At 43.9% G+C, this 18,976-nt stretch overlaps 1 protein-coding gene across 4 annotated transcripts in view; it reads right to left on the bottom strand.

The window, feature by feature from the left end:
• The window catches only part of CHCHD6 (coiled-coil-helix-coiled-coil-helix domain containing 6), a 109,255-nt gene that overhangs the window by 3,471 nt on the left and 86,808 nt on the right, over window positions 1-18,976 (bottom strand). The gene's annotated exons all lie outside the window — the stretch shown is intronic.

Here is an 18,976-nt window from a genome sequence, read left to right as displayed (position 1 = left end):
CAGCACCTCTACACATGAAAAACAGTGTCCACACAAAGGCAAATTCCTCATCAGCACAAACAGGAATGGCAATCTGTTCAGYCCTGACAGCAAATCCAGCTGGAGGCCATACAGCACTTGTTTTCTTCCATGCCTCTCACGGCAAACRGGACCTTGGAGCCACTAACTCATGTTCTTCCACCACTATGGGACCCTGCTTGGGAACTAAATGCAGCCAAAATGGGCTGCTCAGCTGACACAGCCTGCCACTTTGTAGCCCCTGTGGGAAAGCCAGTAGCTTTCCGGTTCTGGTTCCAGCTGAATGAGGAGGAAGGGCTGAGCTCTGCAAGATTTGCTCCACAAATCTCACCCCTGCTGAGAAGGGAGTCCAGTCAATGCCCAGTGCGGTCCTTGTTCTCTAACAGAGAGCTGAGGCCTTGGTACCCAGCACTGGGGCGAGYAAGTTTCAGTAAGATTTTCTAATGCATCCGTTCCTCTGTCCTGTTCCTTCTTTCTCAGTCTGCATCCCAGCTTGAAGCTGGGGGCTGCCTGGTGAATCTGCAGCATCCTCTCCACCTCCCCCAGTCGCTGGCCAGCTCTGTGCCTCGGCTCTCAGCCTCACTGGGGGCTCCCAGCCAGCAGAGGAATCTCCCTCCTTGAAAAGCCAGACCCTGAAGAACTTCCTCCCTCACTGTTTGCCAGAGACACTRTTTGCCAAGCCTCAGCTGTGTTAAGACATATTTATTTAACCAGCCTTTAGTCTCACAGGGTAAACCCTGCAAGTTTCCTCCAGCACGCGCCTTGCCTTTGTTCTAACATCCCTTTAAGCAGTCGCACCACGGCGCTCACACATATGGGCACTGTGTAGCTATGAAGAAATCAGAAAGCAGATCCCCATGATAAATGACTCGGTGCATTTGGAGTGTCAGTGACAAAGTAGAAATTAATCTCCATAGTTCCTAGTTCCCTGCCGTGTGCAGGCAGCTCTCAACACCACAATACCTGTTGACACACAGCAGACCTCAGCAACGTGACCGCACAACTTTTTCATCTCAGTTAGTGTGGAAAGAGGCACAAACAAAATACAAAAATCCTGACCTGCCCTAAGATGGGTGTTCAAGGCCTTTACAGTGGATGAGGCATTTGTTGCAGGGCTATTAGCACCCCAAAGCTCTGCAAGGGACATTTGAGTCACTTTGGTTTGATGTATGCTGTAGGTATTTTTTGGTTATGTGCAATTTGTCCTGTTACACTCAGGGTATTGGCTATTTTGTGGAGCAGCTGTGCTGACTAATGGATCACAGCACTTCTGTGCCATATAGTTATTGCACAGAAAAGCCTCTCTGTCTCTCTCATCCTTCAGGAGTCCAACAGTTGCTGTCCTTGGGACTGGAATAAGGAAGGGCAGGAGCATGCCTGGCAGCAACAAAAAACATTAATTCAAAAAGCTATGAAGAGAGTTTTGTTTTCCCTCCTCTCTGTACTGGTGTTAATAACTTTGCAAAGCAGAGAAGTTCACCCAATGACTTCTTGGCTACTTCCCCAGATGGTGTCTTCAAAGCTGGCTTGACAGCAGAAAAGGCGCTTTTCAAAAAACTCACCAGACGCATTGTCAGAACACCCCGGAAAGTGCTTTCACGTGGAAGTCTCCTGCTCTACATACCCCACCAACAGAGAGCAAGGAACAGAAACAGTCTTTCTGGTTTCCTCCTCCCTCTCCTTGGGCTCACAAGAGCCTACACACTGCTTGCTTYGCTCTGCCTTGACGCCTCCCCATTGCTCTGCATCACCCGAATACGAAGTTATTTACCAGCACAACTAATCTCCAGCTGTTCTGAGACTCACCTGTTTGTTCATGCATTATAACATTGATTTCCTCCAGACAATTGTTCTGATCATTGTTCTAACTCGCAGAGAGCTCCCGTCATTAGCCTTGCTTAACAGGAAATATTTTGCTACTGACTGAGCAGCTCTGCAGTCAGCAGACTGCACAAAAAATCATCCCGGTTGGGGGGCTGCATGTCCCCGCTGAGCTGGTAACCCCAGACACTGCAGTAGGGAACAAGCTCAGGGTTTTTGATTTTGGACATGTGCTAGAAAATACCGGGGCCAGGAGGAACAAACACGGCTCTGCAAAGGGCTACTGCTGAAAGGATGGCTGTTAATTAATCCACATACAAACCGAGGGCAGTTTTTGTTCAATCGATGTTAATTGCATTTAATCTCATTCTTGCCATTAAGAAAAGCCACGGGGCCAGGCTGATGTCGCTAGCGCCTGACATGTAGATTCCACCCACGTTTGGGAGGCAAGGCAGGAGGAGAAAAGTAATGGAAAGAAAGGAAATAACCCTTCCTCAACCCCTTCTGCATCACTGCACAATTTCATCGGGTCTGTTCCATTATTTAAACAATTTTTGTTTTCCAATAACATTACAGAAGAGCTCAAAGGATGAAAATCAGACATGGAGCATTTCACTACGAGTTATTCTTGCTCTCCTGGGTACCAGCTTACAGCTTTGCTAACCTGCACAGCCAGGGYTATTGTGCTTCTGTAAAGGACTGAAATACAGAAAATCGCTTATGTGAAGTGGTGTTTGCTTTTTAGTCCGGGGCTGATCCCAACAGACCTGCCAGAGCCCCTCAATATGACCTACAACTGCTGACTGCCACCTTCCATCAGCTCTGCTGAAATCTTTCTCCTCACCTTGCTACAGAGCACAACCCCAGCACACACCAAAGCATGCTGAAGCCTGTCTTTCTCTAAAATCTTGTAACACAAGGCAGTATTTCCTATTAAGCAACCTCTACCCAAATTTGTCTTGTTCATTTTTGAGGTCTGAACTGCCMAGGTAAACCAACAGCACATCCACCAGTGATCTGGCTCTGATTTGGGGACTGTATCACTATTTTCCCAGCTACTGCTTGGGAAATGGGAAAATACCTCTTGCCTCTGCAGGAATCAAGCCTGGGGGCTGRGGGCCAGCTCTTGTAGCACAGGAAACCCAAGGTGGCAGATTTCATGACTACTGGCTTATTGCTTCTGTGAGAGCCTTGCGTTTTTCCAAATCAGGATCAAGAACAATAATAATCAAGCCTGGGCTCTGACGGCGCCTTTCCCCCGTGGCAGCACACAACGCTTGCCCAAAGTCAATGCTGCAGTTTATCATGGATTTTCTCTATCCCTCGACAAGTGYTAGTCCCATTGCCTCTCGCTGCATGAAGTGGACATATCACAAGTGCCATGAAGGACTGGCTGAGKTTTAAGTGCTCTGAAATGGCTCCACTAGACTTGGTCAAGATTGCTTTAAAATCATTTCCCATTAGGACTGTGACCCTCTCTCTTTACAGGCAGTATAATGACTGTACCTCAGAGGAAGGTAATTACATCCCACTATCTGTACACATCAGAAAGTGCATGCTCCAAACACTACTGTGCCTTTCTGGACTCAGTGGTAGAAGGCAATGCAGGAGGAAAGGGAGATAACACTGGATGCCCCTCCATCCTGCAACTGGAGTCACCCTGAGTGTTCTGCAAACTCGTGGATTAGCCCCTGGGAGGGATAAAGGAATCCAGAAGGCACAGAGTGTTTCTAAACCAGAACAATGACAACTTGTACAAATCCAGCTCTGGTTTTGTGAGGATTAAAATGAACTTCACCCAACTGTGAATATCCRCTTCCAGAGCCAAAAGGAATGGAAAACCACTTACTGATGCAACAGTATTTCATTATTTCAAACCTAAGCCCAACACTTCCAAAAATTAAGGTGAGGCAACAGTACCATTATTGCTGCGGGACACTGGCTGCAGGGGTTTAACTGCTGAACTGCCAAGCCATGCTCTGGGCACAACATAATGAAACAATAGACACMAATATTGGCAACTTCTCCATATGGTCTTTCCCCCTCTTGCTACCTGCCTCCAGAATAATCAGTGGGAAAATAAAAGGAAAAAATAACCCCAGAAGCCAAGAGACTTTGGATTAAGTTGTATAAATGACCTGTTACCTCCTTACAYGAGGAAGAAAGAAATGCAATAAATACCTGCAAAGCCATTTCAGTATCTTGGATTAAATGGATTACAGAAATGGAAAGTACATGATGCAAGATGTTATAAAACAAGATGCGAAAGAAGTGCAGGAATTTGAATCAGGCTGGCAAATGATCCCTGCAGACTGTTGAGGAAAATTAATAGAGAGAAGGAGTAGAGAAAGGACATGGTAAGAAGACTGACTGATGAACACTGCTGTTAGGACGTGTAAATTCAGGATGTCAGACTTTCTCTTAAATCTACTTCAGTCCTAGAACAAAAATAGCAAATCCTACAGTGCTAAAAAGCACTGGAAGTAGAAAAGTCAGATGTGCCAAGCCTSATTTCAGGATAGGTTTCCCCTGTGCATCCCTCAAGATTGAAGTTTGTGACTTTAATTATTCCTGGAACATTGTGTATATAGGGATTCAATGCAGGGATTACTAGCAGGATCCTTGTTATAAGTGCCACTTCTCAAACAAATTGCACTTCAGTGGATGTCAGTACCATACACAAGAAAACAAATTAGATAAAGGMAGCAGGACGGCAAGATACAGGTCTGGTGCAAGGAAATTTCATAAGGTCACACAGAAAAATAAAGGGGTTTAGAATTTAAACTCCTGGAACATTTTTAATTCCCGGTACATTAAAATTCCACGTAACCCAGACACAAAACCTTCAATACACCAGTGACTTCACACAAYCTGAGACCAAACCTAGCTGAGACATGCTCTGTTTGTGAAGAGCAGGTGCAGGAAGAGACAGGAGATAGAAGGAGCAACCCCAGTTGTCCTCCCAAATCCCAGGCATCATCCCATCCCATTCATTGACTGTTCACAGTKACACACAGATGGGAGAAGCCAGGGACAGAGGATGTGATTTTGTTTGGAGGCAAATATAGCAGCTCCTTGGCTGCAGGGCTTCTTCACAAGMTGATCCTCRATTTACATACTGCATTTTACCTTTYCAGATCTCATCCTGGAATGTATTACTAACCTGCACTAGTTCTAAYGAGCATGTCTTTAACTCCAGAGATTTCAATGAAGATGGAAGCACAAGAAAGTCCAGTCCTCTGGTAGAGAGCAAAGAACGGCTGAAAACACTTCATACCACCTCAGGTATGGCACTGTGCCTCTGAGATGGGACCTCAACGCTGGTTGTTAAACTCTTATCCTGGGGATTTCACCAAATGCTTGCCAGCATTATTAAACCCTGCAGTTTTTCTGTGCACTCCAGGAGTTTCAACACTGCCTGGAGGGCATGAGCYAGTCCCAGGCTCTATTGTCAGTCACCTCTCAACTTCTTCCAGAAGCTGAAATAAATCCCCATCTCAGTTTCCCTTTCTGTACCTAAGAGTAATGCAACTTACCAACCACACAGAGGGATGATAATTATTCACCAAGAAGAGATGCTAAAGAAATGTAAAAATTCAGTTCTCAAGGGATCCATTCCTCTGTACAATTTGCATTTAGCCTTCAGAGAAAATCTGGTGCTTTATCTTGTTCCTACTTGTCTTGCTTTAGCCTCTCTTTATCCTGCTCTGGATGAAGAGAATTCCTCTTTGGGTCAGGGTATCATGTCACATTCAAGGTATGGCTCAATCCTGTCTAGTCCAACTTCATACAMCAAGAACAGAGCCAGGCAGAGATTTCTCCAAATATCCTTTTTCTATGCCTAATTCTATTTTTGCTCAGTGATACAGTGAAATTCCACACAGAAATATTATGAGCTTGACTGGCTTTATTTGTTTAACACTTCACATTTTCATTAAGCTGTTGCTACTCTGCAGCCAGTAATTTTSTTTGTGTGATAGCTGTATTCATCTCACCCGCATGGGTGTAGATGTCGCTCTCCTTTTTTTCTGGCTGAAGAGGCAAAAATCAGCAATGACAGAGTCAAGAGAAAACTGGGAAATCTTAGGYCTGTTTGTAGATAGATGTGGGATATAACTTCTACCAGTTTTTGTGAAACACCACCCAGAGATGAGGGACACCTACAGATAAAATTAAAAAGAGGGGAAAAAAATATTTCAGAAGATTACCCTCCCCACTACCCAGGTACAAACCAGAAMCTGAAATTATTTCAGCAGAATCAGCCTGTTTGACTCAGAACTGAACTCTTCTGCACCAAAAGCTTATTGCTGACTGAGCATTTACAGTTTTTGAGTATCAGATTGTAAAGAATTAATTATATGTCTAACTCTTGCCAATCTTCAAGCATCTTGAAATWTCTGGTCCCAGGAGCTGCAAGATCTGATTAGATCTCAAGGAAGRAAAGCCTGGTTGGCTGGCCCTCACCAAGCCCCAATTAGACAATCTTCCACCAAGTTCAGGCAACCAGACAGAGAATTAACAGCCCTTTTGAAATGGTAATGACCTGAACGAGACAGTCAAATGACTGAGCCACACCTCTTGGACAGAGGTTTCAGAAGTCACCCAAGAAACACTGAACGTCTCCCTGTGCCACTCCCCTTGGACAAGATCAAGGAGCAGGGAASCACTGGGTAGGGAATCTGGAATCCGGGCTGGAGAGCACTGGGTGTTCCCAATGGGCTCATGGATCATGGATCAGAATGGAGAGGCTGTGGACAGACTCGGAGGCCACAGAGACATTCAGTTGTGAGATAAGATGGAGATGCCCAACACAGGCACACCCAGGCAGCAGCTGTGGGAAGCTGCAAGCTCAGCTGCCCTGAGCATGGCACTGTCACTGCACTCCCTGGGCAAGAGGGATCTGCTCTGAGCAGTGCCCACTGGCACCCAGCACAACCAGTGCAGTTAAGAGACCAGCAGATAAAATGCTCTACAAGTTGATCCATGGATCTGAGCAAACAAAGGGAGAATGGTGAACACTGGGAGACGCATCTTGATTTCTCAGTGTCTCCTCCTGAGTAAATTTCAAATCTTTCTTTCAAGATTAAAAGCCTTTACTAAGTGAAAAACAAKCTCAGCATTTCTCTAGCTCCATCCTGTCCCTATCCCTCTTCAGAGGWCACCCCRGTAGAATACCAGATGCYGGAACAATCCACAAAAGCCTTCTAAATAATTATCTTCTATCGCCTCCTCTGCAAATTTATAGTCCTGCATCTGTGTCAAGACAGAGACCTGCTTCCATCTGTCTAAAACACATTCTTTACAGAGGACCTAAAGGTGGAATGTTTAACGGGAGCATTTGAAAACACATTCAGAGACTGGAAAAGAAAGTGRCAGTTTATAAGTGTGCTGCTCAATTGTCTTGTGGCCGCTGCTCAAGTGGAGGGGGAGCTTTGTATTTTTTTATAATATGACAAATGATGCCAGTCCCATCTTGTAATTTTCCTCACTGTGCAGTATGTCTGTTCATGATAGATACCAGCGCAGCTGGATAGGTGTCCGTTTATCTGCTTGAAAAGTATTGTCTGTTTGGAACCAACTCATCCTAAAACAGTAGCCCCAGAGGATGAGAGAAAAAAAGGGATGGGGGAAGAGACAAGGGAGTTGTGGACTGGGAACACATTCATGGCTTCTCCTGTAAAGGTTCTGGAAAAAAGCAAACATTTAGTTTTAGCTACATCCTCTCTTCCCCCATCCTAGACMATTCTTTTCTACTGTCACTCAACACCTCTTTACAGTGTCTTCCCACAAAGATCTTACCACTAACATACATTTAATTTCACACTTGCAACCTGTGGAAACAAAGCAAACCCTCAACTGCCTTCTGCAAATCTGTGCCAGCGCAGAGGAACCTTCAGGTTCCAACCTGAGCAGTTTGCAGTTTAAGACACACAACATTTAAAGTATAAACAAAACACATAAAGGAAAGAGAGAGAGAGGAAAAAAAAAGAAAGAAAAAGGACAAAAAAAATCAAAGAGAACTTATACTTTATGTTTAAAGAGACTTTAAACAGGAACTTGCCAATTTTCTGTAACCAGGATTAGAAGAGAATAAACTCAAATACCTTGCCCTTCTGCAGAGCCCTCTGAGCTGAATTTCACTCTCTGCAAAATGGCCAATATAGAAAAAAGCTCATAAATCCCTCTGACGTAAGTAACTTCACATTACTCTTGGGGAAACAGAGGCAGAGACAGATTCATTAATCCAAGAAAATGAAGCCATGAAGCAGTCTGAATTTCTGAATCCCCATAATGTCCCACACTAGAAACAGCACCCAGGGCCCAGCAATTTCCATGCCATGGTGCCTGGCACAAGCAAAGCAAAAAACATGAACAGATGAGTATGTTTTTAGGAAGGAATAGCACGGTTATTAAACCCCACCTGCCTTAGCCACGTRGCAAAACCCATGTTTTGTTACTTTAAAATACCTCCCACCATTTCACTGACTGCATCACTAACACCAAAGACCAAGGTCATATCTATAAGATGCTGCCTCAGAAAGCTGCTGAGTAGCAGAGAGCTGCACAACCTGTCTGAACAGGTGGGTACAAATTCCTGTGGCTCAGCACTGCCAGGGTGAGCCTGCTGGTAATACTCAAGGCTAGCAAGGTTAGGGCTGGTTTGATCTGCCATCATCTGCAGCCTGGGCATATCCTGAGAGAATCTTGCTACAGGCTGGTACTCTGTCTCTGGCTTACAAAGTACAACTTCCATGTGTGCACAGGGGAAACTGGGTCTTACAGAGCTTTTTAGGTAGCTACATGAACSCAGAGAACTTCATAAGACATTTATGTTAAAGAATTATTAAAACTAGCACTAAATTAAAGACTTGATTTTTGATATAAGGAATGTTCCTTAAAAATCAGATCTTATAAGAATTTTTTTTTTTGTGGGAGTGGGGTTTCTTTGTTTTGAAAATAATAAAATTCCACATATAAGATGGTGTCAGATGAGCTTGAATTGTGTAAGGTAGTTGTCATTACTGTGACTTAAAACTGGAACTTGCATTCAGGAAGCTCAATATTTATTGTCTCCCTAAATTTAAGTTGACAGAAAGAGTGTTTGCTCCTGCAGGCAGAAAGCTAATCCTACCATCTCTTTTCCACAGTTGGTCCACAAACACATTCTCACATTTAAATTCTCCTGAGTGGAACTGCTGACAGCTACCAAAGCACCAGCCTGGATGATGCTGACCAAAGACCTCCAAGCAAAAGGCTVTGAACTACACAAACCAAGCCTGGTGCCACTGATGCCAGCCTGGGAAGGAAACACAGTGAGCTTGCACAAATGGACACCCCAGCTCAGCCAGCACAGGGAGGAACAGGCTGGCCACTTGATTTGCAGACAGCTTTTCCATTACTCACTGAGCGTTCGAACAGCCAACCTGCTCCCCCTTCATCTGCKCTGTGGTGGCCATTTCTCCAGAGCTGCCCATCATTTCCTTATCAAGCAGTAAAAACCTAGGATCACYAGAGACACAGCTCAGGCTTGCTGAGATTTCATTCTCTCAGCAGGTTGTAAATGCCCCTATAATGTTGGCTTTTTTAATCTTGTGTTATTATTACCCGCGGCTGCCATTCAGTCTGCAGAGAATAAAGCTCCCAGGCTTTCAGGACCCACACAATGGCTCTGTGCATTTGCCAGTGGCTGGACAAACAATACCCCTGTGTTTCAGTTTTATTGGAAACCTTTCTGTTGTGGGAGCCTGGCTGCATGTGTCCCTCCGCTCAGGCCAYGCAGAGCGGGTGTCTCCGAATTCATCGGTGATTTCAGGAGCGCGTGCCTTGGCGCCGGCCAACAAAACCAACACAAAAGTGCACGGGCAGCTGCGTGTTGCTGTGAGCCCATGAAAGACAGACACAGACCTGCAGAGCCACTTRGTCTCCTCTAGATCAGCCAGGGAGTCCAAAGCTCTAACAGGGCCCCTCTGTGAATAATTACGTTCATCTCCGTGTAAACGGTGTTGCCGGCTCATAGGGAGGTGTGATGATATATGACATAACTGTGAAAATGTCAAAACATCGCTACYCAGAGCCCCGTTCTTACAAGAAATCTTGGCTTCCATTTGAAATTAAAGATCCTGCTGCTTGCAAGAAAGGCTTGAAAACTGGAACAACTGAAAAAGCACAAATTAGAAGGCAAAGAAAATCTTAAAAATGCAGGGCTCTTCTAATTCACGGAGATTGATTGTTTTGGTCAGCTCATTATTGCTTGCAGGGGACACTGCAGATGTGTGAACTCTTAGAGAGCCGCAAATATCCATTCACTCAAGAAAATAAGCCCTGATGCATACTCCTCACATATTGAAAACACTAGAGCAAAGTCAGAAACTCCCACAAAACCACAAGGTTTACTTGTAAAACAGTTTAAAAATACACTAGGGTTATTTCATTTGTTTTCTGRTTTTAAGTAATTGAGTCACATTCTCATGCCATTTCTGTCTAGGCAGGAGGGTTAGATTATTTATCTATTCCTTCCTTTTTCTTTATTTTCAGTAAAAACACAGAACTGAAATTCTCATGTACTTGTAAAACTTCAGGTACAACTCCACAAAACTAGGGCAATAGAAAACATGCCAAATATTTCAAGGCTTGGCAACAGTGAGCCTGCCTGTCTCTCTGTGGCAGGAGGAATGTCTGTCTGTCTCAGCCAATGTTTCTGAGCAGGAATGTCTCATCCCGATAGCCCAWGTACATATAAAACACCTATGCTGTCAGCTCTCCAGGAAGAGACCTTGACATTTTGCAGAATGCCACCTCCCAACCCCCATCTCCTCTGAATAGCAGCAGAAAGCAGAAAAGAGAAGATCTGAAAAATGTAAGAATCAGGTGCTGCCTTCAGCAAGGATTAAAGTTAAAATGGAAGAGGCAGTGGTGAAATGAGCACAGCCAAGTCACTGGAATTGGTGCATCAAGGAACTGGCTTCCAGTTTTCCAAACCCATGTACACAGCTGGCCAGTCCCACTCCCTCTCCTGTGGGCCAAGAGAAGAGATATCTCAAAGGGAAGGAAATCAAGGCTTTGCTGTCTTAAACAGAGTAAATAAAAGATCAATGGTTTCAGAAAATATTGTATTATTGTTGTGATATTATGTGCTTCATGTACCTGGAGAGATACACTGCAACCCCCATTCTGAGCTCTCACCTTACCAACTGGGCTGGCACAGGCAGGTGAGCTCCGCTCTCTGCGGACGCAGTAACGGGATTGCAACGCTCTCTTCCTGAAAAGAGTAATGAGGTGCCCAGAGAGCCTGCCGAGGTGTCAGAGAAACTGATGCTGATGGACCCTTTGCAGGCCAAAGACAGATTAAGAATAACACAATACCAGCATAACAGCACCTTATCAACAGCCCTGCGAGTGCTAAGAAGCRAATCTGAGCGAAGGCTGTGACACCTGTCTGCATCACAGCCCTGCTATTACTGCCTTCCGACTTGGCGCACAATCCAAGTGTCCAAATGGCTTTGAAGCAAGAAGCAGCAAGACAGGAAGGTGAATCTGAACTCTGATCAGCTGTCTGAGGAGACGCCGTGAATACCTTACATTTCAGTAACGCTCTTCATCCATAACGAATCCGAGACATCCATTCAACCTCCGCACTCCAAGCCACAGCAGTAATAYCTGCCCAGCTAGAGATGGGCAAATAAACACAAGTTAAATGACTGCTCAAGGTCGTCCAAGGACTACGAGAGACTCACACGTCTAGCAAGTAGATTACTGCTCCCTTTTGAAAGGCACACAGACACACACACGCAYGCACAGGGGATTGAAACTGCTTAGCCAGGTGTGGAGCCTGCTGTGATCAACACAGCTTCACTGAGCAGCARCTCCTCTAAATGCTGTTTCACTGGTGCTAAAATGTGAAAAAGRAAACCTTTATAACAGAATTCTTTCAAACAGATGCAAATAGGTGTGGGGATTTTGCATCTGGGCTAAGTTGCTACAATCTACACATCTTATTTGTTTGCTAGTTATTAAATTACCCAGAAGCCATCAACAATTCAAGTCTCTCTCTGAGAGGCAGAGATTAACTAGGAATTGCTATGCAGAAATGCTGCTCATCTCTCTCTCTCTAGCGAGATCAGCCTCATGATGAGTTACCGACWTTTGGGAACAAAGGTGAGCTTTTCTGCAAGAAATGAGAGGCACAGAAAGATGGGAAAACGATGCTACAGGGAGAAGAGGATTTATTTGCAAGGCAAGAATCTATCAGGAATGGTTTCACACACACACCACAAGCCACGGACTGTGACCAAACACACTCACATATTGGGAACACAGGAAGCTGTACTTCTGTCCAAGCACTAATGCAAATGAGATTTTCAGTGAAAGACAATGAGGCCAGTATGTAAATATTAATTTAACAATCTAGTTKACAAAGCCTCAGCTGATCTATAAATAGCTGTTTTATTAGCAGGTGATGCTGAAGGCAGCTATCCTGGCTCCACTTCCCACAATTCCCTGTACCATCTTGTTTTTATTGACCCCGGAGACACAAGGACTCTTAACTGTATGCAGCTCACTCCTCCACCACTACCTGCAGAGTAGCTACAAACACTTGACAACACAATACATATTTATTGATGCCCTTACACGACAAGGATCCTGCAGCACTACGCACACAATGGCTCCCAGTGCTCAATTAAAGAGAGCAAATGGTTTAGAAAAATAGACGAATCATGCAGCCTTGCTTTTAAACAGGAGGAGCTGGTCACTCAGGTGCCAACAGGCATTTAGGGAATGACTGACACAGAGCCAGAGCCAGCCACTGTCCATCCATATTTACACTGTGTACTGGTAAACTGAGAATCTAGGATAGCACCACCCTTAGTAAATCTAGGCCACTAAAGAAGCATTTTACCATTTCAAAATAAGATGTCAAAATCCTGATCTCTTTACGCAGTTTCATTTCATCAGGAATTATTATTTTATGGTACATAATAAAACTTACAACTCTTTACCATCTCCTCAAGYTGCACATGCAGGAATCCCTCCTTTCTCACAGGCACAAGACAGCTATTGAACAGCAACAGCAACACCACTGGAGCCAAGGGCCAGCAGGCAAGAATAYTGCATCCTGGTAAAATTGCTGTGGCATTTGGAGCAACACACCAGAACTGCCCTAACTGCAGCATGGCCAGCATCCATGGAAACCACAYGAATTATGAAGTTTTAGGCTATTCACATGGATTTGTAGATATTCTCCAAAAGTGTTCCAAGGCTTCAGTCTTCCTCTTRCTGCAAAGAACAGTGACAACATACTTGACGAGCTGGGCTTGTAAATAGGCAGATTGAATTGGAGGAACAGAATAGACTTTGTTATCCCTCCCTCCCACTTGCTTCAAGTTTCTAAAGAAACCTTCTGAGCACAAGAAGTTGCTGTGTCTYTCACAGCCATATGATAAGCAGAAATAAAAAAATCAAAAAACACACAATCAACACTTATATTTCCATAAGGTCCATCATATTCTTACAGCTTGTACGGAGCAGGCTCCAGAGTTTATCCTGACAGGGAACCCGGGCCCTGCTCCTTCATTTGTCCTAACAACAAACCTTCACAATTTGCTTTTTAAACATTTTAAACACAAGGGTTAAGCTGGCATTTATATGAATGCAAACCTGTGATGGTCTTACAGTCTGTTTTTAAGACCAACAGAGACCATGGAAAAGAAACTTTTCTAATGAAGTTCACTTACTACAYTGCCTTTTGTGAGTGGAGATACTTCTGTTTTCCAGTATTTATAGAAATAAGACAGAGAAGCTTGACTTAGCAGAATAGAAACTGAGAATAAAGCTGTTCTCAGAAATGCTGTGGATTTTGGCAAGAGAAGCGATACATGACAAATAAAGAAATCAGTAGTTCTCATTAATCAATTAGAAAAAAAAAACAGTATAATAATAGATTTGCAATGATCTTGACTAGATTATTTAATARAACTGTCATAAGTCTAACAGCAATAGACACAAGCACCAAGGAAGAACTGAAACATTTTACATAGTTCAATAGATGTAAGATGCTGCAACAAGGTGTCAAAACAGCCTTCCCAGGAGAAATCCACACAGCCGCTGTTTCCTCTGCCTTTGATGTAAAGCTACATGTAAACCTGCAGTGCCAAGCAACTCAAAAGAAGCTTGTTCGTCCCCCAAATCTCTGCATTTCCTGTAGCTCTGGCAAAGTTCCCGCTTCCTTTGGCTGTTGTCTSCTTTTCCAGCCAGCATATCCATCGCCCAGATCCTTGATTTCACAGCCCAGCCAGTTGTTTTCCAGGAGCAGCTACCAGCCAGCACCCRAAGAAAAGTTTAACCAAGTTTGGCTCTGTCTGAAGTAAATTTTGAGCAACTAGAGCACAGATGAAATCCAACTTATCCAGAGTAATTCATTCTTCACGCTTGTTTAAGCMTGGTCACTCACCGAGGACAGACTGGCAGCCTTCTCCGTGGGCTGTGGATTCCACTGCTGCCAGGAACTGTGCTGAGACAAGTCCACATCACACATCAGTGAAGATGGACTGCATCCTTCAGCTCTGGGATGGAAAAATCAAACTGCTAGATGGGTTCTCTTCCTTGCCGGATACACTGATTTTTATCAACAGGAAAAGCCAATTAAAGTTGATAAAGACACATTCTCTGCTGATTCTTCCTTACTGCCCACTGCTCAGTGCTGGTATAATGGATAATGTTCTGCCTGTGGGTGTATTTTCTAAGATCTGTCAGTTCTGACAGCATTTTGGCACCTGGATAACTCAAGATCTATACTGAGGGTCCAGGAATGCACCATTTCTCAGTAGCTGATGGGTACATTTTTCAGCAAGGCTTCCCTAATTAAAGGGCTGGAAAGAGATGGGATCAGATTGATAGGCTTTGCAGTCAGATGTTTTACGCTTAGTTTGATGAATTATAAATCACCTTTTGCAACTTTCAGAACACGTGRGAAGAACACGCAAGAGAAGCTTCAGCAATATGTTCAGAATATTACAGTGAAATTACTTATTTTCAAATTTCACCTCTGTCCCTATGGCAAGGCCATAAAAGATATACTNCACCTCTGTCCCTATGGCAAGGCCATAAAAGATAAACTGAAAAAAAAAAAAAAAAAAAAAAAAAAAAAAAAAAAAAAAAAAAAAAAAAAAAAAAAAAAAAAACCAAACAAAAAAACCTAATATATAAATATCAAAAAGAAAAGCTGTGAAATGAGATGCTGCTGTTGTGGAGGCACTCCCACATGGCAGTGGTTTGCCCCAGGTGGGACAGAAGATGCTTTGCTCCTCCTTTGAGCATCACCCTGGGCTGGGAGCACCGCCCTGGAACTGAGTGCTCAGCTCAATCAGYCACCTCCTCTCCTGAGCAGCAGAAAGCCTTGCCTTGTCCTCAGCTGTCGCAGCTGTGTGTCAGGGACAGAGAAAGCACTGTCATATTAAATGCTTTGACTTTACTACCTGTAAAACTGCACGGAGATGATGTATTCTGTGCTGGTTTCATTGTCTCTGTCAGAGCCCCATCCCTATATACAGTGAAATGAAACTCCACAGAGGTCACTGGCAGGACCTTTCAGAATAACCAGTTTGTTCTGGTTTTAATGGGATCTTTAAATACTGAAGTTCTTTTGGGGGCTGTGAGGGGGGARCAACAACAAAAAARCMCAAACCCCAAAACAGGATGTGAGAGCCACCCGGTATCCCAGAGTGAAAGTTCACAAGTGCCTTGCTGTCAGTGTTGGTCAGAACAGTGTAGACTTTAAAGCTACAGAGAAGAAAGTCACAGAGTAACCATTTGGAATAGGGAAAATACTGTTGATAATTTAAACCATGAAACCAAAGAAATACAATGCAAAGCTATCAGGATATGAAAAGAACTTCCAGGCACTGAGAGGTTAAAACAATTATTTGAACAGCTGGGAAAATTAAAATGGTAAAATAATAGCTACCCTTCAAAATTCTACAGATGCAAAGAGACTCTTCAATGAATAACTGATAAAGGGGAAAACACATTTGAAAAGAGAAACTGTTTCACGCATGAAGGTCACACAAGTAACAGCTCCTCTTAAGAACCCGGATTTCCAGACTTGGCAARAGATGAAGAGCTGGGGTTAACACAGCAGCCCTTTACCTTGAGGGACCTAGGGTAAAATCCTGAATACTTTAAGTTACACATGAAAGTGACTTTGGGCATATCCTTTCTAACATTTTTTTAGAAACTGTTCCCCACCACAGCAAAAGCAAGGTCACATAGGAGCATACCAGAATTGTTGTAGCAGTTTGTTTGCTTTCCCAAGGAATTCTCCCAGCCTGAATGACTCCAGCGAATGGTGCAATCAGAGCAGTCAGTTCAGGTACTTTTACTGYTGTTATCTAGGGCTCCCCCACACACATAACCTTGCTCTGGTAAGAATGGGACGGTATGTGATTTTTCAGGAAGAAAAGACAGTCTGTAACATGTAGCTTTACTATTCAAGAAAGGTGTAACTGGAAGAATAATGCCAGTCAAGGTTGCAATATGTAAACCATGGTGTACACAGTGCTGCTCATCAGGACTGACTACATAGAGAGACAAATCCAGGGGACCCCCAACTCCAGCAGAGCCATCTCCAGGGCAGGGAGGAGCTGAAAGAGCACAGCCAGGGAAGGTTTATCTGCCACTTGGCTGCAGCTATCCTTGTAGGCAATGGAKCCTCTCTCTCTACCAGCTATTTTAAAACAAGAAACCAAAAATTTTCAGCAAGTAGAGAAAAAATGACAACTGAATATGCAGCACTGTAGAGATGAAATCAGCTGTACAGTGCCAGCTCTTGTTTCTGTTCCTCACCCACTTCAAATGCTCAACCTCTTCCACATAAATACCGTGCAAACTGTTAAAAGGACAGCTACTGAACACACCTCGTCAGAGTCCAAAAACATGGATCCTTTGGCAAGAAAAGGCAGAATCAGAACAGAGGGCCAAATCCATCCACCCCAGCAGTCAACCCTTCTATCACTCATGCATATCATTTCACCAGTCTACAACTGGAAAATCTTAACTCTCACTTTTTTTCTTTCTAAAGAAAGAAATTAGACTGCATAAACATTGAGATCCTCCTGCAAGAAGACATTTTCTCCAATCAAAAGCATTTGTCTTTCCAGGACSATTAGAGCATTTCAGAAGGACTAAGGTACAGCCTCCTAAGTGTTCTCCCTTCAGAATAGAGCCTATTTCAATCTACTCTGAACAAAGTCAATGTACTTCTGTTGACAATCAGCTGATATTGAGTCCTGATGCCGTCAGGTACATCCTCTGCTGCTCATTAGGCAAGGATACTGAAGAAAACATGAAAAGGATCAGTCTGCAGCCTCCCCCATACAACCTGCAGAGATCACCTTGAACCCACAGCCAGACAGAACCAGGTTTGACCACTTTAAGGATCAGAAGTGTCCAATATGTTGCAGAAAGGAKTAGTTGTATCTACGCCAAACCAAAGTAGCCTGTGCCACAGAAAGTAACACAGCTGACAGAAGGTTTTCAGTAGAGGTCTTGATATTCCTAAAGTCCCGAAGGACCCTGCAACACATTTTTACAAGAGTCAGGGTTCTGGTATTCTGCCAAGCTACATACCTTTTGTCTAAACTGAAATTATGATTASAGCTTTAATTCAATATGTTCTCCTTCACTTCTGATCCTAATCTGCTGGCAGGAGCTGTTGGACCAATAAGCACCTGCCTTTTTTTTTTTTTTGCCCTTTAGGTGACTACGTCACTGTGCTGCCTGAACAGATGCCAGCAGCTAGAGCTGCACAGCAAAACCATTCAGGAAATTCAGCTGGGTACAAAACCTGCCTTAGCAGAGCTCCTACTCCTACTGGGAAACCTGCAGATCTCTGGTACCTTGTCACAACACTGGTTGTGGTAAGAACACAGAACTGGAATATCTCAGCTTGTTCCCTCACTGTACCAGCATGATGACCAGCCATCAGTTTTTCACTTGTCCAAGGTAAACAGCATCCTGCAAAGCTGAKGTATAACTGGGTAATGTACTCTGAGATCCTTCAGGGTTAAAAAGAGACATAAACCTGAGAAAACGAAAGGCAGCAGATAAAGAAAGTGCGAGGCTTGCAAAGCACCCACACCTTTCTACCCTCCTTCCATGGGYTCTCTGAATCTTACCCATGTTTCCTGCATTCAAACTCCCCTGTGCCAAGCAGCTTTCCCATTCAGTGAGGAGTGCAGGGGGAGCAGGGCGATGCAGAGGCTTACATTATGTCCTTATGAGCTTCCAGCACTCAGAACCTGAAGATTTCTTTRCTCCTCTGATCAGCCATGTTCAAATGCATATTTAAAAATAAGACAGACACTGAACTCTGTCTTGCCCCTTGAGGGAACTGCAGCCTCCTCTTTCCAAACTGCCAGTTCAGTGCTGCAGGGAATAGGCAGCCTGGTGTCAGCTCCAATAGAGGTTTTGAAATGAAAGGAATGCAAACGAAGGGACAGAAGAGAGGAGAGGAGAGGAGGGAGGGAGAAGGTGCAGAGGCACTGGAAGGAAGCAGGTGAAAAAATGAAGACAGAGGGGAAAGGAAAAATCTGAGCTCAGACTAGAAAGAGGTGACTAAAAGAGATAGAAGGAAGAGGAGCAAGAGGAGKTAGCAAAGCCAGGGAACAGCGTATCTCTAGCTTGCTTGTTCAGACTACAAGAAAAATCCGACACATGGCCAGAACTGCTTGTGCTAAGTGGTGAGGAGGAGATCAGTGAGCCACACACAGTTTAAAATATATGTAAAATACCCACAGCTTGAGTTTTAATCACAGAATATCACAGCTCTAGAGCAATTTGCCTTTGCTTCTAGCTCAAACATTTGCTATGCACTGTCCTGATCTAATGGGGACCGACACCAGTGCTAGTGTGGCACTGCAACAATATGGAATTCAGCACACCACAAAAGAATTCACAAAATCAAAAATACAATGTAGAAAATAACTTGGCAGTGCTATACAGCATTTGATTCTGGTGCCAGTGAGACAAAATGAGGATTCCTCAACCTTCATGTTTCCAGACTCTGCCCAACAGGGTTGGCAATCACTGCTGTTTTTAAGTTTAAAAGAAGGCTTCGAGACAGTAACCCCTGGGAAACAGGTTT

The sequence above is a fragment of the Malurus melanocephalus genome, unplaced genomic scaffold, assembly GCF_030028575.1.
Source record: "Malurus melanocephalus ecotype Western Australia unplaced genomic scaffold, MMel_1.1 scaffold_24, whole genome shotgun sequence".
Taxonomy (NCBI): domain Eukaryota; kingdom Metazoa; phylum Chordata; class Aves; order Passeriformes; family Maluridae; genus Malurus; species Malurus melanocephalus.
This window is presented reverse-complemented; position numbering and strand designations above follow the sequence as displayed.